We start from the raw sequence: 25,216 nt of genomic DNA, 5'->3' as shown, positions 1-25,216 counted from the left end.
CACAGTGGGAGGCACCGTTCTCGGTGCCGCACAAGTGCATTTAAATACCCATTTAATATCTAAAAACATTAACATAATATAAAGAAGATTCTTATGACACAGATTATGTGTCACAAGTATCTTCTTTGTATTATTTTAATCAGGAATGACAGGGGAGGCACTGCCTCCCCTGCCTCCCCTGACTGCACGTCCCTGGTTTCAGACCAGCTGCGCACAGGCAGGCAGCCACAGAGGGACAGAGCCGCGGCGGTATTATGGTAGAGCCGGCCGCAAGTTAATCGGAGCTCGCGGAATGGCAGCCAATCAGAAGCTGCCCAATGCTGTGCTGCACCTCGCAGCTTCCTGAGGTTCTTGCATGGGGAAAACCCATTGTTTCTGCAGTTTACATGGAATCAGTGTGTTACTGAACCTGAAACCCCCACATTTTAGGCGCAGCAAAAAAGGCTTTTCATTTCAATAGCCTTACCCTGAAGCTGAATACTCCCACCTGAAAGTGCATCTTAATAGAAAAACTCTTTCTGCATTTTCTGGCATGTACCAATATTTGCAAATATTTGATTTTCATAACAACCTTTCACCCTAAATATTAATAGTTTCAATGTACTATAAAAACATTAGCACTAGCATCACCTTGCTCAGACGCTGCCAAGCTGTGAGCGGCGGGATGTCAGAGAGGTCACACTGCGCAGCTCCACGCCTGCCACCCCTTCAGCACACCCGCCTGCTTAAGTAGAGGAGCCAGAGGACTGACAGTGCTGAGCAGACGCATGGTGGACTGATGATAATGTGCATAACGCCCACCTGTGGTGAAACACCTTTCTTATCCATTCACCTGTTCAAAACAGGTGACAGCAATCATACATTAAGAAAAAAATCCAGGTGTAGAGCATTGTGTCCCTCCTGGAGAGGGTCATGTTGGGAGGTATGTAATGTGTTACCCTTACCAGCACCTGCCCTGCAGCCAAAAAGGAGCTCAAGGTCTCATCATTGCTGAGAGTCGGGAGTAGTTGGGACAGGATAGGCGTGCACTGGTAGTTTTACCTGTGCCCCTGCTGTTGCCATAGGCGTGCGCAGAACATTTTATTAGGGGGTGCATGATTGGAGTGGCATGCCTAGCACCACCCACTGGGCATGTCTTGCACCGTATATTAGCAAGATGAGGGAGACAAGTATGTAACCTGCATACGGATTACAAGTCCATATATATATATATATATATATATATATATATACATATATATATACACACACACACACACACACACACACACACACACACACATATACTATGTATAACTGGTGTCCCTTTCACATTATAGCACACAGTATGAGCCAAAATTCACATTACAGCACACGGTATGAGCCAAAATTCACATTATAGCACACGGTATGAGCCAAAATTCACATTATAGCACACGGTATGAGCCAAAATTCACATTATAGCACACGGTAAGAGCCGAAATTCACATTATAGCACACGGTATGAGCCGAAATTCACATTATAGCACACGGTATGAGCCGAAATTCACGTTATAGCACACGGTATGAGCCGAAATTCACATTAAAGTACATAGAATGAGCCGAAATTCACATTATAACACACAGAATAAGCCGATATACATATTATAGCACACGGAATAAGCCAAAATTCACATTATAGCACACGGAATGAGCCGAAATTCACATTATAGTACATAGAATGAGCCGAAATTCACATTATTGCACACAGAATGAGCTGAAATTCAAATTATGACACATGGAATAAGACGAAATTCAGGGAGCGTGACAGCAGGGACATAGGGACAGCGAGAGTGACAGAAGGGACAGGGAGAGTGACACAGACAGGGAGAGTGACAGCAGGGACAGGGAGAGTGACAGAAGGGACAAGGAGAGTGACAGAGAGAGGGACAGCAAGGGCATACAGTAGGGACTAGGGAGAGAGTAAAGCGGCAGGGCAAGATTACCTATTTAACAGTGGCAGTGCTGAGGATGCTGTGATCTGTGGTGGATGAGGAGGCTGTCTGCATGGTGCAGAGAAGGACTAAGGGCAGTGGCGGTGTACTGAAGGAGACAGAGGGCGGCGGTGCATGGAGGAGGAGGCTGTGGTTGGCGGCACTGCGGCTCCTATGAGCGCTGCGCAACTATATCAAATCTGCCGCTGACGGCAGTCAATCAGGAGCGGCATATCAGGAGCCGGCCTAGGACTATTATTCATAATGTGAGTGTTCAGACTTGATGACCACTCACTCACTGTGTGCACCAGGGAAAAGAGAGGAATTCAGGCCAGCCAAGGAGTGGGGGGATAAAATTCTGTATAAAAAGATAAAGGGTTATTACCTTATGCTAATTATATATATATATATATATATATATATATATATATATCTATCTAGATAGATAGATAGATAGATCTATAATTAGCATAAGGTAATAACCCTTTATCTTTTTATACAGAATTTTATCCCCCCACCCCTTGGCTGGCCTGAATCCCTCTCTTTTTCCCTGGTGCACACAGTGAGTGAGTGGTCATCAAGTCTGAACACTCACATTATGAATAATAGTCCTAGGCCGGCTCCAGTCTACGCCTGTGTTTTGCTGTTGAAAATGGCAGAGCCGGGCACACATGAGTGACTGGAGAGACTGACTGAGCACGGGCGTAAAGTACTACAGCGCAGGGAGGCCGGGGAGGGCGCGCGGTGTGACGTTAGTATGTCACATCGTGAGGCAGACAGTCGGATCATGACGGCGGGTGGGCTGGGCTGTGCGGCCAGCCACCCACCCACAACGTAGCTGACAGCTGTGAGTCTAAGCGGTGGAGTGGGAGGAGGTGACCGTGTGACAGCCCAGGCAGCGATGCAGGTCATCCGATCATCGCTATCAGTGTGCTGCTGTAGTAGCACTGCTACAACAGCAGCACACAGACAGCGATGATCGGATCGCAGGCATGATGTGCGGGGGGTGCCGGACATTAGGGGGTGCCTGTGCGCACCAGGAACCCCCCGTGCGCACGCCTATGGCTGTTGCCCGCCAGTGAGTGCCAATTCCCTGGACTCTGGAGGAGGGTGAGTCAACTTGAATATGTGACAGTGTAAATTAGAGATGAGCGCCTGAAATTTTTCGGGTTTTGTGTTTTGGCTTTGGGTTCGGTTCCGCGGCCGTGTTTTGGGTTCGAACGCGTTTTGGCAAAACCTCACCGAATTTTTTTTGTCGGATTCGGGTGTGTTTTGGATTCGGGTGTTTTTTTTTCAAAAAACACTAAAAAAACAGCTTAAATCATAGAATTTGGGGGTCATTTTGATCCCAAAGTATTATTAACCTCAAAAACCATAATTTACACTCATTTTCAGTCTATTCTGAATACCTCACACCTCACAATATTATTTTTAGTCCTAAAATTTGCACCGAGGTCGCTGTGTGAGTAAGATAAGCGACCCTAGTGGCCGACACAAACACCGGGCCCATCTAGGAGTGGCACTGCAGTGTCACGCAGGATGTCCCTTCCAAAAAACCCTCCCCAAACAGCACATGACGCAAAGAAAAAAAGAGGCGCAATGAGGTAGCTGTGTGAGTAAGATTAGCGACCCTAGTGGCCGACACAAACACCGGGCCCATCTAGGAGTGGCACTGCAGTGTCACGCAGGATGGCCCTTCCAAAAAACCCTCCCCAATCAGCACATGACGCAAAGAAAAAAAGAGGCGCAATGAGGTAGCTGTGTGAGTAAGATTAGCGACCCTAGTGGCCGACACAAACACCGGGCCCATCTAGGAGTGGCACTGCAGTGTCACGCAGGATGGCCCTTCCAAAAAACCCTCCCCAAACAGCACATGACGCAAAGAAAAAAAGAGGCGCAATGAGGTAGCTGTGTGAGTAAGATTAGCGACCCTAGTGGCCGACACAAACACCGGGCCCATCTAGGAGTGGCACTGCAGTGTCACGCAGGATGTCCCTTCCAAAAAACCCTCCCCAAACAGCACATGACGCAAAGAAAAAAAGAGGCGCAATGAGGTAGCTGACTGTGTGAGTAAGATTAGCGACCCTAGTGGCCGACACAAACACCGGGCCCATCTAGGAGTGGCACTGCAGTGTCACGCAGGATGTCCCTTCCAAAAAACCCTCCCCAATCAGCACATGATGCAAAGAAAAAGAAAAGAAAAAAGAGGTGCAAGATGGAATTGTCCTTGGGCCCTCCCACCCACCCTTATGTTGTATAAACAAAACAGGACATGCACACTTTAACCAACCCATCATTTCAGTGACAGGGTCTGCCACACGACTGTGACTGATATGACGGGTTGGTTTGGACCCCCCCAAAAAAGAAGCAATTAATCTCTCCTTGCACAAACTGGCTCTACAGAGGCAAGATGTCCACCTCATCTTCACCCTCCGATATATCACCGTGTACATCCCCCTCCTCACAGATTATCAATTCGTCCCCACTGGAATCCACCATCTCAGCTCCCTGTGTACTTTGTGGAGGCAATTGCTGCTGGTCAATGTCTCCGCGGAGGAATTGATTATAATTCATTTTAATGAACATCATCTTCTCCACATTTTCTGGATGTAACCTCGTACGCCGATTGCTGACAAGGTGAGCGGCGGCACTAAACACTCTTTCGGAGTACACACTTGTGGGAGGGCAACTTAGGTAGAATAAAGCCAGTTTGTGCAAGGGCCTCCAAATTGCCTCTTTTTCCTGCCAGTATAAGTACGGACTGTGTGACGTGCCTACTTGGATGCGGTCACTCATATAATCCTCCACCATTCTATCAATGTTGAGAGAATCATATGCAGTGACAGTAGACGACATGTCCGTAATCGTTGTCAGGTCCTTCAGTCCGGACCAGATGTCAGCATCAGCAGTCGCTCCAGACTGCCCTGCATCACCGCCAGCGGGTGGGCTCGGAATTCTGAGCCTTTTCCTCGCACCCCCAGTTGCGGGAGAATGTGAAGGAGGAGATGTTGACAGGTCGCGTTCCGCTTGACTTGACAATTTTGTCACCAGCAGGTCTTTCAACCCCAGCAGACCTGTGTCTGCCGGAAAGAGAGATCCAAGGTAGGCTTTAAATCTAGGATCGAGCACGGTGGCCAAAATGTAGTGCTCTGATTTCAACAGATTGACCACCCGTGAATCCTTGTTAAGCGAATTAAGGGCTGCATCCACAAGTCCCACATGCCTAGCGGAATCGCTCCCTTTTAGCTCCTTCTTCAATGCCTCCAGCTTCTTCTGCAAAAGCCTGATGAGGGGAATGACCTGACTCAGGCTGGCAGTGTCTGAACTGACTTCACGTGTGGCAAGTTCAAAGGGCATCAGAACCTTGCACAACGTTGAAATCATTCTCCACTGCACTTGAGACAGGTGCATTCCACCTACTATATCGTGCTCAATTGTATAGGCTTGAATGGCCTTTTGCTGCTCCTCCAACCTCTGAAGCATATAGAGGGTTGAATTCCACCTCGTTACCACTTCTTGCTTCAGATGATGGCAGGGCAGGTTCAGTAGTTTTTGGTGGTGCTCCAGTCTTCTGTACGTGGTGCCTGTACGCCGAAAGTGTCCCGCAATTTTTCTGGCCACCGACAGCATCTCTTGCACGCCCCTGTCGTTTTTTAAAAAATTCTGCACCACCAAATTCAAGGTATGTGCAAAACATGGGACGTGCTGGAATTTGCCCATATTTAATGCACACACAATATTGCTGGCGTTGTCCGATGCCACAAATCCACAGGAGAGTCCAATTGGGGTAAGCCATTCCGCGATGATCTTCCTCAGTTGCCGTAAGAGGTTTTCAGCTGTGTGCGTATTCTGGAAAGCGGTGATACAAAGCGTAGCCTGCCTAGGAAAGAGTTGGCGTTTGCGAGATGCTGCTACTGGTGCCGCCGCTGCTGTTCTTGCGGCGGGAGTCCATACATCTACCCAGTGGGCTGTCACAGTCATATAGTCCTGACCCTGCCCTGCTCCACTTGTCCACATGTCCGTGGTTAAGTGGACATTGGGTACAACTGCATTTTTTAGGACACTGGTGAGTCTTTTTCTGACGTCCGTGTACATTCTCGGTATCGCCTGCCTAGAGAAGTGGAACCTAGATGGTATTTGGTAACGGGGGCACACTGCCTCAATAAATTGTCTAGTTCCCTGTGAACTAACGGCGGATACCGGACGCACGTCTAACACCAACATAGTTGTCAAGGACTCAGTTATCCGCTTTGCAGTAGGATGACTGCTGTGATATTTCATCTTCCTCGCAAAGGACTGTTGAACAGTCAATTGCTTACTGGAAGTAGTACAAGTGGGCTTACGACTTCCCCTCTGGGATGACCATCGACTCCCAGCGGCAACAACAGCAGCGCCAGCAGCAGTAGGCGTTACACGCAAGGATGCATCGGAGGAATCCCAGGCAGGAGAGGACTCGTCAGAATTGCCAGTGACATGGCCTGCAGGACTATTGGCATTCCTGGGGAAGGAGGAAATTGACACTGAGGGAGTTGGTGGGGTGGTTTGCGTGAGCTTGGTTACAAGAGGAAGGGATTTACTGGTCAGTGGACTGCTTCCGCTGTCACCCAAAGTTTTTGAACTTGTCACTGACTTATTATGAATGCGCTGCAGGTGACGTATAAGGGAGGATGTTCCGAGGTGGTTAACGTCCTTACCCCTACTTATTACAGCTTGACAAAGGGAACACACGGCTTGACACCTGTTGTCCGCATTTCTGGTGAAATACCTCCACACCGAAGAGCTGATTTTTTTGGTATTTTCACCTGGCATGTCAACGGCCATATTCCTCCCACGGACAACAGGTGTCTCCCCGGGTGCCTGACTTAAACAAACCACCTCACCATCAGAATCCTCCTGGTCAATTTCCTCCCCAGCGCCAGCAACACCCATATCCTCCTCATCCTGGTGTACTTCAACACTGACATCTTCAATCTGACTATCAGGAACTGGACTGCGGGTGCTCCTTCCAGCACTTGCAGGGGGCGTGCAAATGGTGGAAGGCGCATGCTCTTCACGTCCAGTGTTGGGAAGGTCAGGCATCGCAACCGACACAATTGGACTCTCCTTGTGGATTTGGGATTTCGAAGAATGCACAGTTCTTTGCTGTGCTGCTTTTGCCAGCTTGAGTCTTTTCATTTTTCTAGCGAGAGGCTGAGTGCTTCCATCCTCATGTGAAGCTGAACCACTAGCCATGAACATAGGCCAGGGCCTCAGCCGTTCCTTGCCACTCCGTGTGGTAAATGGCATATTGGCAAGTTTACGCTTCTCCTCCGACAATTTTATTTTAGGTTTTGGAGTCCTTTTTTTTCTGATATTTGGTGTTTTGGATTTGACATGCTCTGTACTATGACATTGGGCATCGGCCTTGGCAGACGACGTTGCTGGCATTTCATCGTCTCGGCCATGACTAGTGGCAGCAGCTTCAGCACGAGGTGGAAGTGGATCTTGATCTTTCCCTAATTTTGGAACCTCAACATTTTTGTTCTCCATATTTTAATAGGCACAACTAAAAGGCACCTCAGGTAAACAATGGAGATGGATGGATTGGATACTAGTATACAATTATGGACGGGCTGCCGAGTGCCGACACAGAGGTAGCCACAGCCGTGAACTACCGCACTGTACTGTGTCTGCTGCTAATATATAGACTGGTTGATAAAGAGATAGTATACTCGTAACTAGTATGTATGTATAAAGAAAGAAAAAAAAACCACGGTTAGGTGGTATATACAATTATGGACGGGCTGCCGAGTGCCGACACAGAGGTAGCCACAGCCGTGAACTACCGCACTGTACTGTGTCTGCTGCTAATATATAGACTGGTTGATAAAGAGATAGTATACTCGTAACTAGTATGTATGTATAAAGAAAGAAAAAAAAACCACGGTTAGGTGGTATATACAATTATGGACGGGCTGCCGAGTGCCGACACAGAGGTAGCCACAGCCGTGAACTACCGCACTGTACTGTGTCTGCTGCTAATATATAGACTGGTTGATAAAGAGATAGTATACTCGTAACTAGTATGTATGTATAAAGAAAGAAAAAAAAACCACGGTTAGGTGGTATATACAATTATGGATGGGCTGCCGAGTGCCGACACAGAGGTAGCCACAGCCGTGAACTACCGCACTGTACTGTGTCTGCTGCTAATATAGACTGGTTGATAAAGAGATAGTATACTCGTAACTAGTATGTATGTATAAAGAAAGAAAAAAAAACCACGGTTAGGTGGTATATACAATTATGGACGGGCTGCCGAGTGCCGACACAGAGGTAGCCACAGCCGTGAACTACCGCACTGTACTGTGTCTGCTGCTAATATATAGACTGGTTGATAAAGAGATAGTATACTCGTAACTAGTATGTATGTATAAAGAAAGAAAAAAAAACCACGGTTAGGTGGTATATACAATTATGGACGGGCTGCCGAGTGCCGACACAGAGGTAGCCACAGCCGTGAACTACCGCACTGTACTGTGTCTGCTGCTAATATATAGACTGGTTGATAAAGAGATAGTATACTCGTAACTAGTATGTATGTATAAAGAAAGAAAAAAAAACCACGGTTAGGTGGTATATACAATTATGGACGGGCTGCCGAGTGCCGACACAGAGGTAGCCACAGCCGTGAACTACCGCACTGTACTGTGTCTGCTGCTAATATATAGACTGGTTGATAAAGAGATAGTATACTCGTAACTAGTATGTATGTATAAAGAAAGAAAAAAAAACCACGGTTAGGTGGTATATACAATTATGGACGGGCTGCCGAGTGCCGACACAGAGGTAGCCACAGCCGTGAACTACCGCACTGTACTGTGTCTGCTGCTAATATATAGACTGGTTGATAAAGAGATAGTATACTCGTAACTAGTATGTATGTATAAAGAAAGAAAAAAAAACCACGGTTAGGTGGTATATACAATTATGGACGGGCTGCCGAGTGCCGACACAGAGGTAGCCACAGCCGTGAACTACCGCACTGTACTGTGTCTGCTGCTAATATATAGACTGGTTGATAAAGAGATAGTATACTCGTAACTAGTATGTATGTATAAAGAAAGAAAAAAAAACCACGGTTAGGTGGTATATACAATTATGGACGGGCTGCCGAGTGCCGACACAGAGGTAGCCACAGCCGTGAACTACCGCACTGTACTGTGTCTGCTGCTAATATATAGACTGGTTGATAAAGAGATAGTATACTCGTAACTAGTATGTATGTATAAAGAAAGAAAAAAAAACCACGGTTAGGTGGTATATACAATTATGGACGGGCTGCCGAGTGCCGACACAGAGGTAGCCACAGCCGTGAACTACCGCACTGTACTGTGTCTGCTGCTAATATAGACTGGTTGATAAAGAGATAGTATACTCGTAACTAGTATGTATGTATAAAGAAAGAAAAAAAAACCACGGTTAGGTGGTATATACAATTATGGACGGGCTGCCGAGTGCCGACACAGAGGTAGCCACAGCCGTGAACTACCGCACTGTACTGTGTCTGCTGCTAATATATAGACTGGTTGATAAAGAGATAGTATACTCGTAACTAGTATGTATGTATAAAGAAAGAAAAAAAAACCACGGTTAGGTGGTATATACAATTATGGACGGGCTGCCGAGTGCCGACACAGAGGTAGCCACAGCCGTGAACTACCGCACTGTACTGTGTCTGCTGCTAATATATAGACTGGTTGATAAAGAGATAGTATACTCGTAACTAGTATGTATGTATAAAGAAAGAAAAAAAAACCACGGTTAGGTGGTATATACAATTATGGACGGGCTGCCGAGTGCCGACACAGAGGTAGCCACAGCCGTGAACTACCGCACTGTACTGTGTCTGCTGCTAATATATAGACTGGTTGATAAAGAGATAGTATACTCGTAACTAGTATGTATGTATAAAGAAAGAAAAAAAAACCACGGTTAGGTGGTATATACAATTATGGACGGGCTGCCGAGTGCCGACACAGAGGTAGCCACAGCCGTGAACTACCGCACTGTACTGTGTCTGCTGCTAATATATAGACTGGTTGATAAAGAGATAGTATACTCGTAACTAGTATGTATGTATAAAGAAAGAAAAAAAAACCACGGTTAGGTGGTATATACAATTATGGACGGGCTGCCGAGTGCCGACACAGAGGTAGCCACAGCCGTGAACTACCGCACTGTACTGTGTCTGCTGCTAATATAGACTGGTTGATAAAGAGATAGTATACTACTAATATTATATATACTGGTGGTCAGGTCACTGGTCACTAGTCACACTGGCAGTGGCACTCCTGCAGCAAAAGTGTGCACTGTTTAATTTTAATATAATATTATGTACTCCTGGCTCCTGCTATAACCTATAACTGGCACTGCAGTAGTGCTCCCCAGTCTCCCCCACAATTATAAGCTGTGTGAGCTGAGCAGTCAGACAGATATATAATATATATAGATGATGCAGCACACTGGCCTGAGCCTGAGCAGTGCACACAGATATGGTATGTGACTGACTGAGTCACTGTGTGTATCGCTTTTTTCAGGCAGAGAACGGATATATTAAATAAACTGCACTGTGTGTCTGGTGGTCACTCACTATATAATATATTATGTACTCCTGGCTCCTGCTATAACCTATAACTGGCACTGCAGTAGTGCTCCCCAGTCTCCCCCACAATTATAAGCTGTGTGAGCTGAGCAGTCAGACAGATATATATAATATTATTTATATATAGATAATAGATGATGCAGCACACTGGCCTGAGCCTGAGCAGTGCACACAGATATGGTATGTGACTGAGTCACTGTGTGCTGTGTATCGCTTTTTTCAGGCAGAGAACGGATTATAAATAAAACTGGTGGTCACTGGTCACTATCAGCAAAACTCTGCACTGTACTGTGTACTCCTAATGCTCCCCAAAATTAGTAAATCAAGTGTCTCTCTAATCTATTCTAAACGGAGAGGACGCCAGCCACGTCCTCTCCCTATCAATCTCAATGCACGTGTGAAAATGGCGGCGACGCGCGGCTCCTTATATAGAATCCGAGTCTCGCGATAGAATCCGAGCCTCGCGAGAATCCGACAGCGTCATGATGACGTTCGGGCGCGCTCGGGTTAACCGAGCAAGGCGGGAAGATCCGAGTCGCTCGGACCCGTGAAAAAAAACATGAAGTTCTGGCGGGTTCGGATTCAGAGAAACCGAACCCGCTCATCTCTAGTGTAAATGTCAGTCACACAGCCTGGATTTCTTAATGTGGGGCTGGTCTGGCTGGTGGTCATTAAAAAAAGTTATTTTATTTATTTTGGAACTGGAGGGGGGGTGAAGATTTTATTTGTTTTCCGGTGGGGCTGCTGAGCCATATTTTAATTAATCAACTCAATCCTGGGTATCCAGGGACTGAGATATTTTTAATTCCCGGATCCTGGGATTGAAAAAATGAGACGGAATTGATTTACCTAATCCTAGTGATGCCACTGTCTCTTGGCTTCTGGCAACAGAGTCATCAGGGAAATGGGCAGTATGAGACTTGTAACATATGTAGTATCTAAGGTTGAAAAAAAGACAATTTGTCCATCGAGTTCAACCTATTTGTGATCTCCTGTGCACTACTATATTTGGACTAAATTTTGTCTGATGCTGATTTCAGCCGTTGTGTTTTATTCCTCTTTTTTGATTAACACTTTTTGCTGAAGGTGGAGGGTTTCTGTGTGTGTGTGTGTGTGTGTGTGTGTGTGTGTGTGTGTGTGTGTGTGGGGGGGTGTAATCAGGATGAACATGTGTTTGTGGTCTTATTTATTCAGTATAGGTCAGGACGCCAGTCCTTTGGGACACTGTAGTGCCTAGTATACGAAGTGGCTAGTTATAAAGTGGCAGCTAAAATCAATGGCAGTGTTATACCTGTGTTAAACCGAAGGAATACAGAAGGCAAACAAACCAACAAGATAACAGAAGGACTGCGTTACAACCGCAAAACACAAGATCATTATGTGGCCTCCCCTCACCTCTACCATGAGATCTCCAGGACCAGGCTTACCACCTCTCTGGCTGAGAACATCAAGTCTTCCCCCGGGCCTAACCCTCAAGATGAGCATGGAACTGTGGGGGGAGAGTACCAGGACCAGGCTCAGCAAGGACATTTCCATTCGTACTGAGCGTGCCCCCCACATTCTCATACCCACCCGTACTATGATAGTATCAAAATAATGTTATCCCAATTTTCCTTCTGCCACTGGTTACCTGCTATTGTTTATTCCACCACCACCCCCGTTGTTTTTTTTCCTTCTCTTTTTCCCCCCCTTCTCTTCCACCACACTTCTGTTACCTCCACTGATTGCACACCCTGCCATTGCGCCCTACATACAGGGTACATCATACTACTACATAAGTGTCAGTTTACCCATATATGTACTGGGCCCTTGTATGGCTCACCTCCCACAGTGTAACCTTCGAAGTGCACCCAACATGGCTGCCTCATCTGGTACGCTTGTGGATGGGATGAAAAAAATGGACCTGGCAGCATTGTTGGAACCCTACTCTGAACTGTAGGACTTTGAAATCACCCCCATTTTGTGTCATCTCTCCTAGGGTAGACCATTCCTCCCTGGATAATCATACGCTGTGCGCTTAAGATGGCTGCCGCACCTGGCACCTTGTGAGGGTGTGTCGAAGTCAAAAATATTACATAGAACATACAGACTCCACACATATAAGTCGCTATGCTTGCAAATATGCGCAGCGAGCACAGCAATATATGGTAACACATGCATTTACATGGACATGCCACAGAGATGTATTCGACACTTATTTCATACAGCACATAATTATAATAATATCAAGCGCCAGACATCATAATGATTTAAAATTATATAATGGAGTAATGTCATGCATGTGTATTATTGGAACGAAGCAAGATAGACCTGTCATATTTGGTATTAAAGCAACCAGATTAATGTGTAGATTCATTTGATATTTGTTATTAAGTTGTAGGACATTGCAACAAGGAGTTATGATTAAATGTATGAAAGCTAAAATCACTCTTATTAGGACAATAGACATTTCCAAACAGGTGGTGGACAGGAAACTCAGACCAGCCCCTTTGGATGTCTTCAAGGCTGAACCTGTTTAGCATACGAACAGACCAGTGACTCATCATGAATGAGAAAGTTCCCTCCCTTAAACTAGAAAACACATTACAGAGACACACAGTTGCTAGTTGCTGTTTTGTCCCAGACGATGATGGAGTTGCTGCCAGACCAGTTCCTGTATTTATTTGCTGAGAGAAAGAGATATATTAAGAGGAGGATGCATTGAAATATATGGTAATTGTATCGCTGGCCTGTAACTGTATGTATTAACTGCTTACTGTATAAATTGTAGCCATGTAACTATATGTATACTGTACATTGTGATATATTGAATACATATCCTTTTAATAACAAATATATACATCAATGAGCTTTGGAACTCAGATAATGTGTGGGTGTATTGTTTTCTCTAATGGGATGCAGTGTTTTGCGATGTATAGTGCACATTCATGGCACATGGTAATAAGATGTGCAGGCGTCTACAATATATATTAGAGTGGGCATTTTAAATATTTGTTAGAAAGCAATTTGGTATTTACAGATGGGGGACTCGTCCGGGATATCACGGTCTTAATGATGCACTATACATTACAAACGCGACGCTGTGGTCGATCCGCTTATGATGGACGCATCGTGACGCTGAGAAATCATATCCGTGTGTTCTGTTGTGTTATCAGTAAGCCGATGATATGAAAATTCAAGGGACAATGTGTTTCTCATAATATTTAAAATGCTAAAATGTATTTTTATTGTTGCAAAACAAAGTTCAAATAAGTCATATTGTGTTTGATTCAGATTGGATTGTTTATCTGTTACGTAGGTTTAAAAGTACATTTAAAAGTTGCTGCATAGCCTTGATATAGTTTTTTTTTTAAACTCAGGCCTAAAATAACTTCTGGTGCTTGTATAATTTGTGATTTCTTTGTGACAAAGGAAGCCGCATGGTCTGTCCTCCATTTTGGACTAACCACATGGCCCGTCCACCATCTTGTGTAAACCTCATGGGTGTGGAAGGGGGAGGAGCAGTGGCCATTTTAGGAAGGTCACTTTCTAAATAGCTGATTTTCAGTCTGCTCAGAACAATCAATTTCCTTTGTCACATCAAGCACCATTTATGAGTTACCAATGCATTTATTTAACCCATGCCATAGTCAATTACAAATAGTTTTAATTGGGCCTAGTGAGAGTAAATGGTGAGATAAGTGGGTTTTTGGTTTTTTTTCCCTTCTTGTTTGTGCGTAATTACTTTACATAAAGTGGGGGGTTGCACACAGATAAAAGATCTTCCAAGACTTGTAGAATCTGCTTACTAGGGAGGATAGCCATTGAAATGCAAATTAACCTGTGTAACTGCTTTTTTTTTTGCAGTGAAAAGCACATATCTTTAAGGTGTCTCATAGAAGGCCAGTGAATGATACATATTAGAGATGAGCGCCTGAAATTTTTCGGGTTTTGTGTTTTGGTTTTGGGTTCGGTTCCGCGGCCGTGTTTTGGGTTCGAACGCGTTTTGGCAAAACCTCACCGAATTATTTTTGTCGGATTCGGGTGTGTTTTGGATTCGGGTGTTTTTTTCCAAAAACACTAAAAAACAGCTTAAATCATAGAATTTGGGGGTCATTTTGATCCCAAAGTATTATTAACCTCAAAAACCATAATTTACACTCATTTTCAGTCTATTCTGAATACCTCACACCTCACAATATTATTTTTAGTCCTAAAATTTGCACCGAGGTCGCTGTGTGAGTAAGATAAGCGACCCTTGTGGCCGACACAAACACCGGGCCCATCTAGGAGTGGCACTGCAGTGTCACGCAGGATGTCCCTTCCAAAAAACCCTCCCCAAACAGCACATGACGCAAAGAAAAAAAGAGGCGCAATGAGGTAGCTGTGTGAGTAAGATTAGCGACCCTAGTGGCCGACACAAACACCGGGCCCATCTAGGAGTGGCACTGCAGTGTCACGCAGGATGTCCCTTCCAAAAAACCCTCCCCAATCAGCACATGATGCAAAGAAAAAGAAAAGAAAAAAGAGGTGCAAGATGGAATTGTCCTTGGGCCCTCCCACCCACCCTTATGTTGTATAAACAAAACAGGACATGCACACTTTAACCAACCCATCATTTCAGTGACAGGGTCTGCCACACGACTGTGACTGATATGACGGGTTGGTTTGGACCCCCCCAAAAAAGAAGCAATTAATCTCTCCTTGCACAAACTGGCTCTACAGAGGCAAGATGTCCACCTCATCTTCACCCTCCGATATATCACCGTGTACATCCCCCTCCTCACAGATTATCAATTCGTCCCCACTGGAATCCACCATCTCAGCTCCCTGTGTACTTTGTGGAGGCAATTGCTGCTGGTCAATGTCTCCGCGGAGGAATTGATTATAATTCATTTTAATGAACATCATCTTCTCCACATTTTCTGGATGTAACCTCGTACGCCGATTGCTGACAAGGTGAGCGGCGGCACTAAACACTCTTTCGGAGTACACACTTGTGGGAGGGCAACTTAGGTAGAATAAAGCCAGTTTGTGCAAGGGCCTCCAAATTGCCTCTTTTTCCTGCCAGTATAAGTACGGACTGTGTGACGTGCCTACTTGGATGCGGTCACTCATATAATCCTCCACCATTCTATCAATGTTGAGAGAATCATATGCAGTGACAGTAGACGACATGTCCGTAATCGTTGTCAGGTCCTTCAGTCCGGACCAGATGTCAGCATCAGCAGTCGCTCCAGACTGCCCTGCATCACCGCCAGCGGGTGGGCTCGGAATTCTGAGCCTTTTCCTCGCACCCCCAGTTGCGGGAGAATGTGAAGGAGGAGATGTTGACAGGTCGCGTTCCGCTTGACTTGACAATTTTGTCACCAGCAGGTCTTTCAACCCCAGCAGACCTGTGTCTGCCGGAAAGAGAGATCCAAGGTAGGCTTTAAATCTAGGATCGAGCACGGTGGCCAAAATGTAGTGCTCTGATTTCAACAGATTGACCACCCGTGAATCCTTGTTAAGCGAATTAAGGGCTGCATCCACAAGTCCCACATGCCTAGCGGAATCGCTCCCTTTTAGCTCCTTCTTCAATGCCTCCAGCTTCTTCTGCAAAAGCCTGATGAGGGGAATGACCTGACTCAGGCTGGCAGTGTCTGAACTGACTTCACGTGTGGCAAGTTCAAAGGGCATCAGAACCTTGCACAACGTTGAAATCATTCTCCACTGCACTTGAGACAGGTGCATTCCACCTACTATATCGTGCTCAATTGTATAGGCTTGAATGGCCTTTTGCTGCTCCTCCAACCTCTGAAGCATATAGAGGGTTGAATTCCACCTCGTTACCACTTCTTGCTTCAGATGATGGCAGGGCAGGTTCAGTAGTTTTTGGTGGTGCTCCAGTCTTCTGTACGTGGTGCCTGTACGCCGAAAGTGTCCCGCAATTTTTCTGGCCACCGACAGCATCTCTTGCACGCCCCTGTCGTTTTTTAAAAAATTCTGCACCACCAAATTCAAGGTATGTGCAAAACATGGGACGTGCTGGAATTTGCCCATATTTAATGCACACACAATATTGCTGGCGTTGTCCGATGCCACAAATCCACAGGAGAGTCCAATTGGGGTAAGCCATTCCGCGATGATCTTCCTCAGTTGCCGTAAGAGGTTTTCAGCTGTGTGCGTATTCTGGAAAGCGGTGATACAAAGCGTAGCCTGCCTAGGAAAGAGTTGGCGTTTGCGAGATGCTGCTACTGGTGCCGCCGCTGCTGTTCTTGCGGCGGGAGTCCATACATCTACCCAGTGGGCTGTCACAGTCATATAGTCCTGACCCTGCCCTGCTCCACTTGTCCACATGTCCGTGGTTAAGTGGACATTGGGTACAACTGCATTTTTTAGGACACTGGTGAGTCTTTTTCTGACGTCCGTGTACATTCTCGGTATCGCCTGCCTAGAGAAGTGGAACCTAGATGGTATTTGGTAACGGGGGCACACTGCCTCAATAAATTGTCTAGTTCCCTGTGAACTAACGGCGGATACCGGACGCACGTCTAACACCAACATAGTTGTCAAGGACTCAGTTATCCGCTTTGCAGTAGGATGACTGCTGTGATATTTCATCTTCCTCGCAAAGGACTGTTGAACAGTCAATTGCTTACTGGAAGTAGTACAAGTGGGCTTACGACTTCCCCTCTGGGATGACCATCGACTCCCAGCGGCAACAACAGCAGCGCCAGCAGCAGTAGGCGTTACACGCAAGGATGCATCGGAGGAATCCCAGGCAGGAGAGGACTCGTCAGAATTGCCAGTGACATGGCCTGCAGGACTATTGGCATTCCTGGGGAAGGAGGAAATTGACACTGAGGGAGTTGGTGGGGTGGTTTGCGTGAGCTTGGTTACAAGAGGAAGGGATTTACTGGTCAGTGGACTGCTTCCGCTGTCACCCAAAGTTTTTGAACTTGTCACTGACTTATTATGAATGCGCTGCAGGTGACGTATAAGGGAGGATGTTCCGAGGTGGTTAACGTCCTTACCCCTACTTATTACAGCTTGACAAAGGGAACACACGGCTTGACACCTGTTGTCCGCATTTCTGGTGAAATACCTCCACACCGAAGAGCTGATTTTTTTGGTATTTTCACCTGGCATGTCAACGGCCATATTCCTCCCACGGACAACAGGTGTCTCCCCGGGTGCCTGACTTAAACAAACCACCTCACCATCAGAATCCTCCTGGTCAATTTCCTCCCCAGCGCCAGCAACACCCATATCCTCCTCATCCTGGTGTACTTCAACACTGACATCTTCAATCTGACTATCAGGAACTGGACTGCGGGTGCTCCTTCCAGCACTTGCAGGGGGCGTGCAAATGGTGGAAGGCGCATGCTCTTCACGTCCAGTGTTGGGAAGGTCAGGCATCGCAACCGACACAATTGGACTCTCCTTGTGGATTTGGGATTTCGAAGAATGCACAGTTCTTTGCTGTGCTGCTTTTGCCAGCTTGAGTCTTTTCATTTTTCTAGCGAGAGGCTGAGTGCTTCCATCCTCATGTGAAGCTGAACCACTAGCCATGAACATAGGCCAGGGCCTCAGCCGTTCCTTGCCACTCCGTGTGGTAAATGGCATATTGGCAAGTTTACGCTTCTCCTCCGACAATTTTATTTTAGGTTTTGGAGTCCTTTTTTTTCTGATATTTGGTGTTTTGGATTTGACATGCTCTGTACTATGACATTGGGCATCGGCCTTGGCAGACGACGTTGCTGGCATTTCATCGTCTCGGCCATGACTAGTGGCAGCAGCTTCAGCACGAGGTGGAAGTGGATCTTGATCTTTCCCTAATTTTGGAACCTCAACATTTTTGTTCTCCATATTTTAATAGGCACAACTAAAAGGCACCTCAGGTAAACAATGGAGATGGATGGATTGGATACTAGTATACAATTATGGACGGGCTGCCGAGTGCCGACACAGAGGTAGCCACAGCCGTGAACTACCGCACTGTACTGTGTCTGCTGCTAATATATAGACTGGTTGATAAAGAGATAGTATACTCGTAACTAGTATGTATGTATAAAGAAAGAAAAAAAAACCACGGTTAGGTGGTATATACAATTATGGACGGGCTGCCGAGTGCCGACACAGAGGTAGCCACAGCCGTGAACTACCGCACTGTACTGTGTCTGCTGCTAATATATAGACTGGTTGATAAAGAGATAGTATACTCGTAACTAGTATGTATGTATAAAGAAAGAAAAAAAAACCACGGTTAGGTGGTATATACAATTATGGACGGGCTGCCGAGTGCCGACACAGAGGTAGCCACAGCCGTGAACTACCGCACTGTACTGTGTCTGCTGCTAATATATAGACTGGTTGATAAAGAGATAGTATACTCGTAACTAGTATGTATGTATAAAGAAAGAAAAAAAAACCACGGTTAGGTGGTATATACAATTATGGATGGGCTGCCGAGTGCCGACACAGAGGTAGCCACAGCCGTGAACTACCGCACTGTACTGTGTCTGCTGCTAATATAGACTGGTTGATAAAGAGATAGTATACTCGTAACTAGTATGTATGTATAAAGAAAGAAAAAAAAACCACGGTTAGGTGGTATATACAATTATGGACGGGCTGCCGAGTGCCGACACAGAGGTAGCCACAGCCGTGAACTACCGCACTGTACTGTGTCTGCTGCTAATATATAGACTGGTTGATAAAGAGATAGTATACTCGTAACTAGTATGTATGTATAAAGAAAGAAAAAAAAACCACGGTTAGGTGGTATATACAATTATGGACGGGCTGCCGAGTGCCGACACAGAGGTAGCCACAGCCGTGAACTACCGCACTGTACTGTGTCTGCTGCTAATATATAGACTGGTTGATAAAGAGATAGTATACTCGTAACTAGTATGTATGTATAAAGAAAGAAAAAAAAACCACGGTTAGGTGGTATATACAATTATGGACGGGCTGCCGAGTGCCGACACAGAGGTAGCCACAGCCGTGAACTACCGCACTGTACTGTGTCTGCTGCTAATATATAGACTGGTTGATAAAGAGATAGTATACTCGTAACTAGTATGTATGTATAAAGAAAGAAAAAAAAACCACGGTTAGGTGGTATATACAATTATGGACGGGCTGCCGAGTGCCGACACAGAGGTAGCCACAGCCGTGAACTACCGCACTGTACTGTGTCTGCTGCTAATATATAGACTGGTTGATAAAGAGATAGTATACTCGTAACTAGTATGTATGTATAAAGAAAGAAAAAAAAACCACGGTTAGGTGGTATATACAATTATGGACGGGCTGCCGAGTGCCGACACAGAGGTAGCCACAGCCGTGAACTACCGCACTGTACTGTGTCTGCTGCTAATATATAGACTGGTTGATAAAGAGATAGTATACTCGTAACTAGTATGTATGTATAAAGAAAGAAAAAAAAACCACGGTTAGGTGGTATATACAATTATGGACGGGCTGCCGAGTGCCGACACAGAGGTAGCCACAGCCGTGAACTACCGCACTGTACTGTGTCTGCTGCTAATATATAGACTGGTTGATAAAGAGATAGTATACTCGTAACTAGTATGTATGTATAAAGAAAGAAAAAAAAACCACGGTTAGGTGGTATATACAATTATGGACGGGCTGCCGAGTGCCGACACAGAGGTAGCCACAGCCGTGAACTACCGCACTGTACTGTGTCTGCTGCTAATATAGACTGGTTGATAAAGAGATAGTATACTCGTAACTAGTATGTATGTATAAAGAAAGAAAAAAAAACCACGGTTAGGTGGTATATACAATTATGGACGGGCTGCCGAGTGCCGACACAGAGGTAGCCACAGCCGTGAACTACCGCACTGTACTGTGTCTGCTGCTAATATATAGACTGGTTGATAAAGAGATAGTATACTCGTAACTAGTATGTATGTATAAAGAAAGAAAAAAAAACCACGGTTAGGTGGTATATACAATTATGGACGGGCTGCCGAGTGCCGACACAGAGGTAGCCACAGCCGTGAACTACCGCACTGTACTGTGTCTGCTGCTAATATATAGACTGGTTGATAAAGAGATAGTATACTCGTAACTAGTATGTATGTATAAAGAAAGAAAAAAAAACCACGGTTAGGTGGTATATACAATTATGGACGGGCTGCCGAGTGCCGACACAGAGGTAGCCACAGCCGTGAACTACCGCACTGTACTGTGTCTGCTGCTAATATATAGACTGGTTGATAAAGAGATAGTATACTCGTAACTAGTATGTATGTATAAAGAAAGAAAAAAAAACCACGGTTAGGTGGTATATACAATTATGGACGGGCTGCCGAGTGCCGACACAGAGGTAGCCACAGCCGTGAACTACCGCACTGTACTGTGTCTGCTGCTAATATATAGACTGGTTGATAAAGAGATAGTATACTCGTAACTAGTATGTATGTATAAAGAAAGAAAAAAAAACCACGGTTAGGTGGTATATACAATTATGGACGGGCTGCCGAGTGCCGACACAGAGGTAGCCACAGCCGTGAACTACCGCACTGTACTGTGTCTGCTGCTAATATAGACTGGTTGATAAAGAGATAGTATACTACTAATATTATATATACTGGTGGTCAGGTCACTGGTCACTAGTCACACTGGCAGTGGCACTCCTGCAGCAAAAGTGTGCACTGTTTAATTTTAATATAATATTATGTACTCCTGGCTCCTGCTATAACCTATAACTGGCACTGCAGTAGTGCTCCCCAGTCTCCCCCACAATTATAAGCTGTGTGAGCTGAGCAGTCAGACAGATATATAATATATATAGATGATGCAGCACACTGGCCTGAGCCTGAGCAGTGCACACAGATATGGTATGTGACTGACTGAGTCACTGTGTGTATCGCTTTTTTCAGGCAGAGAACGGATATATTAAATAAACTGCACTGTGTGTCTGGTGGTCACTCACTATATAATATATTATGTACTCCTGGCTCCTGCTATAACCTATAACTGGCACTGCAGTAGTGCTCCCCAGTCTCCCCCACAATTATAAGCTGTGTGAGCTGAGCAGTCAGACAGATATATATAATATTATTTATATATAGATAATAGATGATGCAGCACACTGGCCTGAGCCTGAGCAGTGCACACAGATATGGTATGTGACTGAGTCACTGTGTGCTGTGTATCGCTTTTTTCAGGCAGAGAACGGATTATAAATAAAACTGGTGGTCACTGGTCACTATCAGCAAAACTCTGCACTGTACTGTGTACTCCTAATGCTCCCCAAAATTAGTAAATCAAGTGTCTCTCTAATCTATTCTAAACGGAGAGGACGCCAGCCACGTCCTCTCCCTATCAATCTCAATGCACGTGTGAAAATGGCGGCGACGCGCGGCTCCTTATATAGAATCCGAGTCTCGCGATAGAATCCGAGCCTCGCGAGAATCCGACAGCGTCATGATGACGTTCGGGCGCGCTCGGGTTAACCGAGCAAGGCGGGAAGATCCGAGTCGCTCGGACCCGTGAAAAAAAACATGAAGTTCTGGCGGGTTCGGATTCAGAGAAACCGAACCCGCTCATCTCTAGTGTAAATGTCAGTCACACAGCCTGGATTTCTTAATGTGGGGCTGGTCTGGCTGGTGGTCATTAAAAAAAGTTATTTTATTTATTTTGGAACTGGAGGGGGGGTGAAGATTTTATTTGTTTTCCGGTGGGGCTGCTGAGCCATATTTTAATTAATCAACTCAATCCTGGGTATCCAGGGACTGAGATATTTTTAATTCCCGGATCCTGGGATTGAAAAAATGAGACGGAATTGATTTACCTAATCCTAGTGATGCCACTGTCTCTTGGCTTCTGGCAACAGAGTCATCAGGGAAATGGGCAGTATGAGACTTGTAACATATGTAGTATCTAAGGTTGAAAAAAAGACAATTTGTCCATCGAGTTCAACCTATTTGTGATCTCCTGTGCACTACTATATTTGGACTAAATTTTGTCTGATGCTGATTTCAGCCGTTGTGTTTTATTCCTCTTTTTTGATTAACACTTTTTGCTGAAGGTGGAGGGTTTCTGTGTGTGTGTGTGTGTGTGTGTGTGTGTGTGTGTGTGTGTGTGTGTGTGTGTGTGTGTGTGTGTGGGGGGGTGTAATCAGGATGAACATGTGTTTGTGGTCTTATTTATTCAGTATAGGTCAGGACGCCAGTCCTTTGGGACACTGTAGTGCCTAGTATACGAAGTGGCTAGTTATAAAGTGGCAGCTAAAATCAATGGCAGTGTTATACCTGTGTTAAACCGAAGGAATACAGAAGGCAAACAAACCAACAAGATAACAGAAGGACTGCGTTACAACCGCAAAACACAAGATCATTATGTGGCCTCCCCTCACCTCTACCATGAGATCTCCAGGACCAGGCTTACCACCTCTCTGGCTGAGAACATCAAGTCTTCCCCCGGGCCTAACCCTCAAGATGAGCATGGAACTGTGGGGGGAGAGTACCAGGACCAGGCTCAGCAAGGACATTTCCATTCGTACTGAGCGTGCCCCCCACATTCTCATACCCACCCGTACTATGATAGTATCAAAATAATGTTATCCCAATTTTCCTTCTGCCACTGGTTACCTGCTATTGTTTATTCCACCACCACCCCCGTTGTTTTTTTTCCTTCTCTTTTTCCCCCCCTTCTCTTCCACCACACTTCTGTTACCTCCACTGATTGCACACCCTGCCATTGCGCCCTACATACAGGGTACATCATACTACTACATAAGTGTCAGTTTACCCATATATGTACTGGGCCCTTGTATGGCTCACCTCCCACAGTGTAACCTTCGAAGTGCACCCAACATGGCTGCCTCATCTGGTACGCTTGTGGATGGGATGAAAAAAATGGACCTGGCAGCATTGTTGGAACCCTACTCTGAACTGTAGGACTTTGAAATCACCCCCATTTTGTGTCATCTCTCCTAGGGTAGACCATTCCTCCCTGGATAATCATACGCTGTGCGCTTAAGATGGCTGCCGCACCTGGCACCTTGTGAGGGTGTGTCGAAGTCAAAAATATTACATAGAACATACAGACTCCACACATATAAGTCGCTATGCTTGCAAATATGCGCAGCGAGCACAGCAATATATGGTAACACATGCATTTACATGGACATGCCACAGAGATGTATTCGACACTTATTTCATACAGCACATAATTATAATAATATCAAGCGCCAGACATCATAATGATTTAAAATTATATAATGGAGTAATGTCATGCATGTGTATTATTGGAACGAAGCAAGATAGACCTGTCATATTTGGTATTAAAGCAACCAGATTAATGTGTAGATTCATTTGATATTTGTTATTAAGTTGTAGGACATTGCAACAAGGAGTTATGATTAAATGTATGAAAGCTAAAATCACTCTTATTAGGACAATAGACATTTCCAAACAGGTGGTGGACAGGAAACTCAGACCAGCCCCTTTGGATGTCTTCAAGGCTGAACCTGTTTAGCATACGAACAGACCAGTGACTCATCATGAATGAGAAAGTTCCCTCCCTTAAACTAGAAAACACATTACAGAGACACACAGTTGCTAGTTGCTGTTTTGTCCCAGACGATGATGGAGTTGCTGCCAGACCAGTTCCTGTATTTATTTGCTGAGAGAAAGAGATATATTAAGAGGAGGATGCATTGAAATATATGGTAATTGTATCGCTGGCCTGTAACTGTATGTATTAACTGCTTACTGTATAAATTGTAGCCATGTAACTATATGTATACTGTACATTGTGATATATTGAATACATATCCTTTTAATAACAAATATATACATCAATGAGCTTTGGAACTCAGATAATGTGTGGGTGTATTGTTTTCTCTAATGGGATGCAGTGTTTTGCGATGTATAGTGCACATTCATGGCACATGGTAATAAGATGTGCAGGCGTCTACAATATATATTAGAGTGGGCATTTTAAATATTTGTTAGAAAGCAATTTGGTATTTACAGATGGGGGACTCGTCCGGGATATCACGGTCTTAATGATGCACTATACATGTGGTCGATCCGCTTATGATGGACGCATCGTGACGCTGAGAAATCATATCCGTGTGTTCTGTTGTGTTATCAGTAAGCCGATGATATGAAAATTCAAGGGACAATGTGTTTCTCATAATATTTAAAATGCTAAAATGTATTTTTATTGTTGCAAAACAAAGTTCAAATAAGTCATATTGTGTTTGATTCAGATTGGATTGTTTATCTGTTACGTAGGTTTAAAAGTACATTTAAAAGTTGCTGCATAGCCTTGATATAGTTTTTTTTTTAAACTCAGGCCTAAAATAACTTCTGGTGCTTGTATAATTTGTGATTTCTTTGTGACAAAGGAAGCCGCATGGTCTGTCCTCCATTTTGGACTAACCACATGGCCCGTCCACCATCTTGTGTAAACCTCATGGGTGTGGAAGGGGGAGGAGCAGTGGCCATTTTAGGAAGGTCACTTTCTAAATAGCTGATTTTCAGTCTGCTCAGAACAATCAATTTCCTTTGTCACATCAAGCACCATTTATGAGTTACCAATGCATTTATTTAACCCATGCCATAGTCAATTACAAATAGTTTTAATTGGGCCTAGTGAGAGTAAATGG

Source organism: Pseudophryne corroboree, chromosome 6 (genome assembly GCF_028390025.1).
Source record: "Pseudophryne corroboree isolate aPseCor3 chromosome 6, aPseCor3.hap2, whole genome shotgun sequence".
NCBI lineage: Eukaryota > Metazoa > Chordata > Amphibia > Anura > Myobatrachidae > Pseudophryne > Pseudophryne corroboree.
This window is presented reverse-complemented; position numbering follows the sequence as displayed.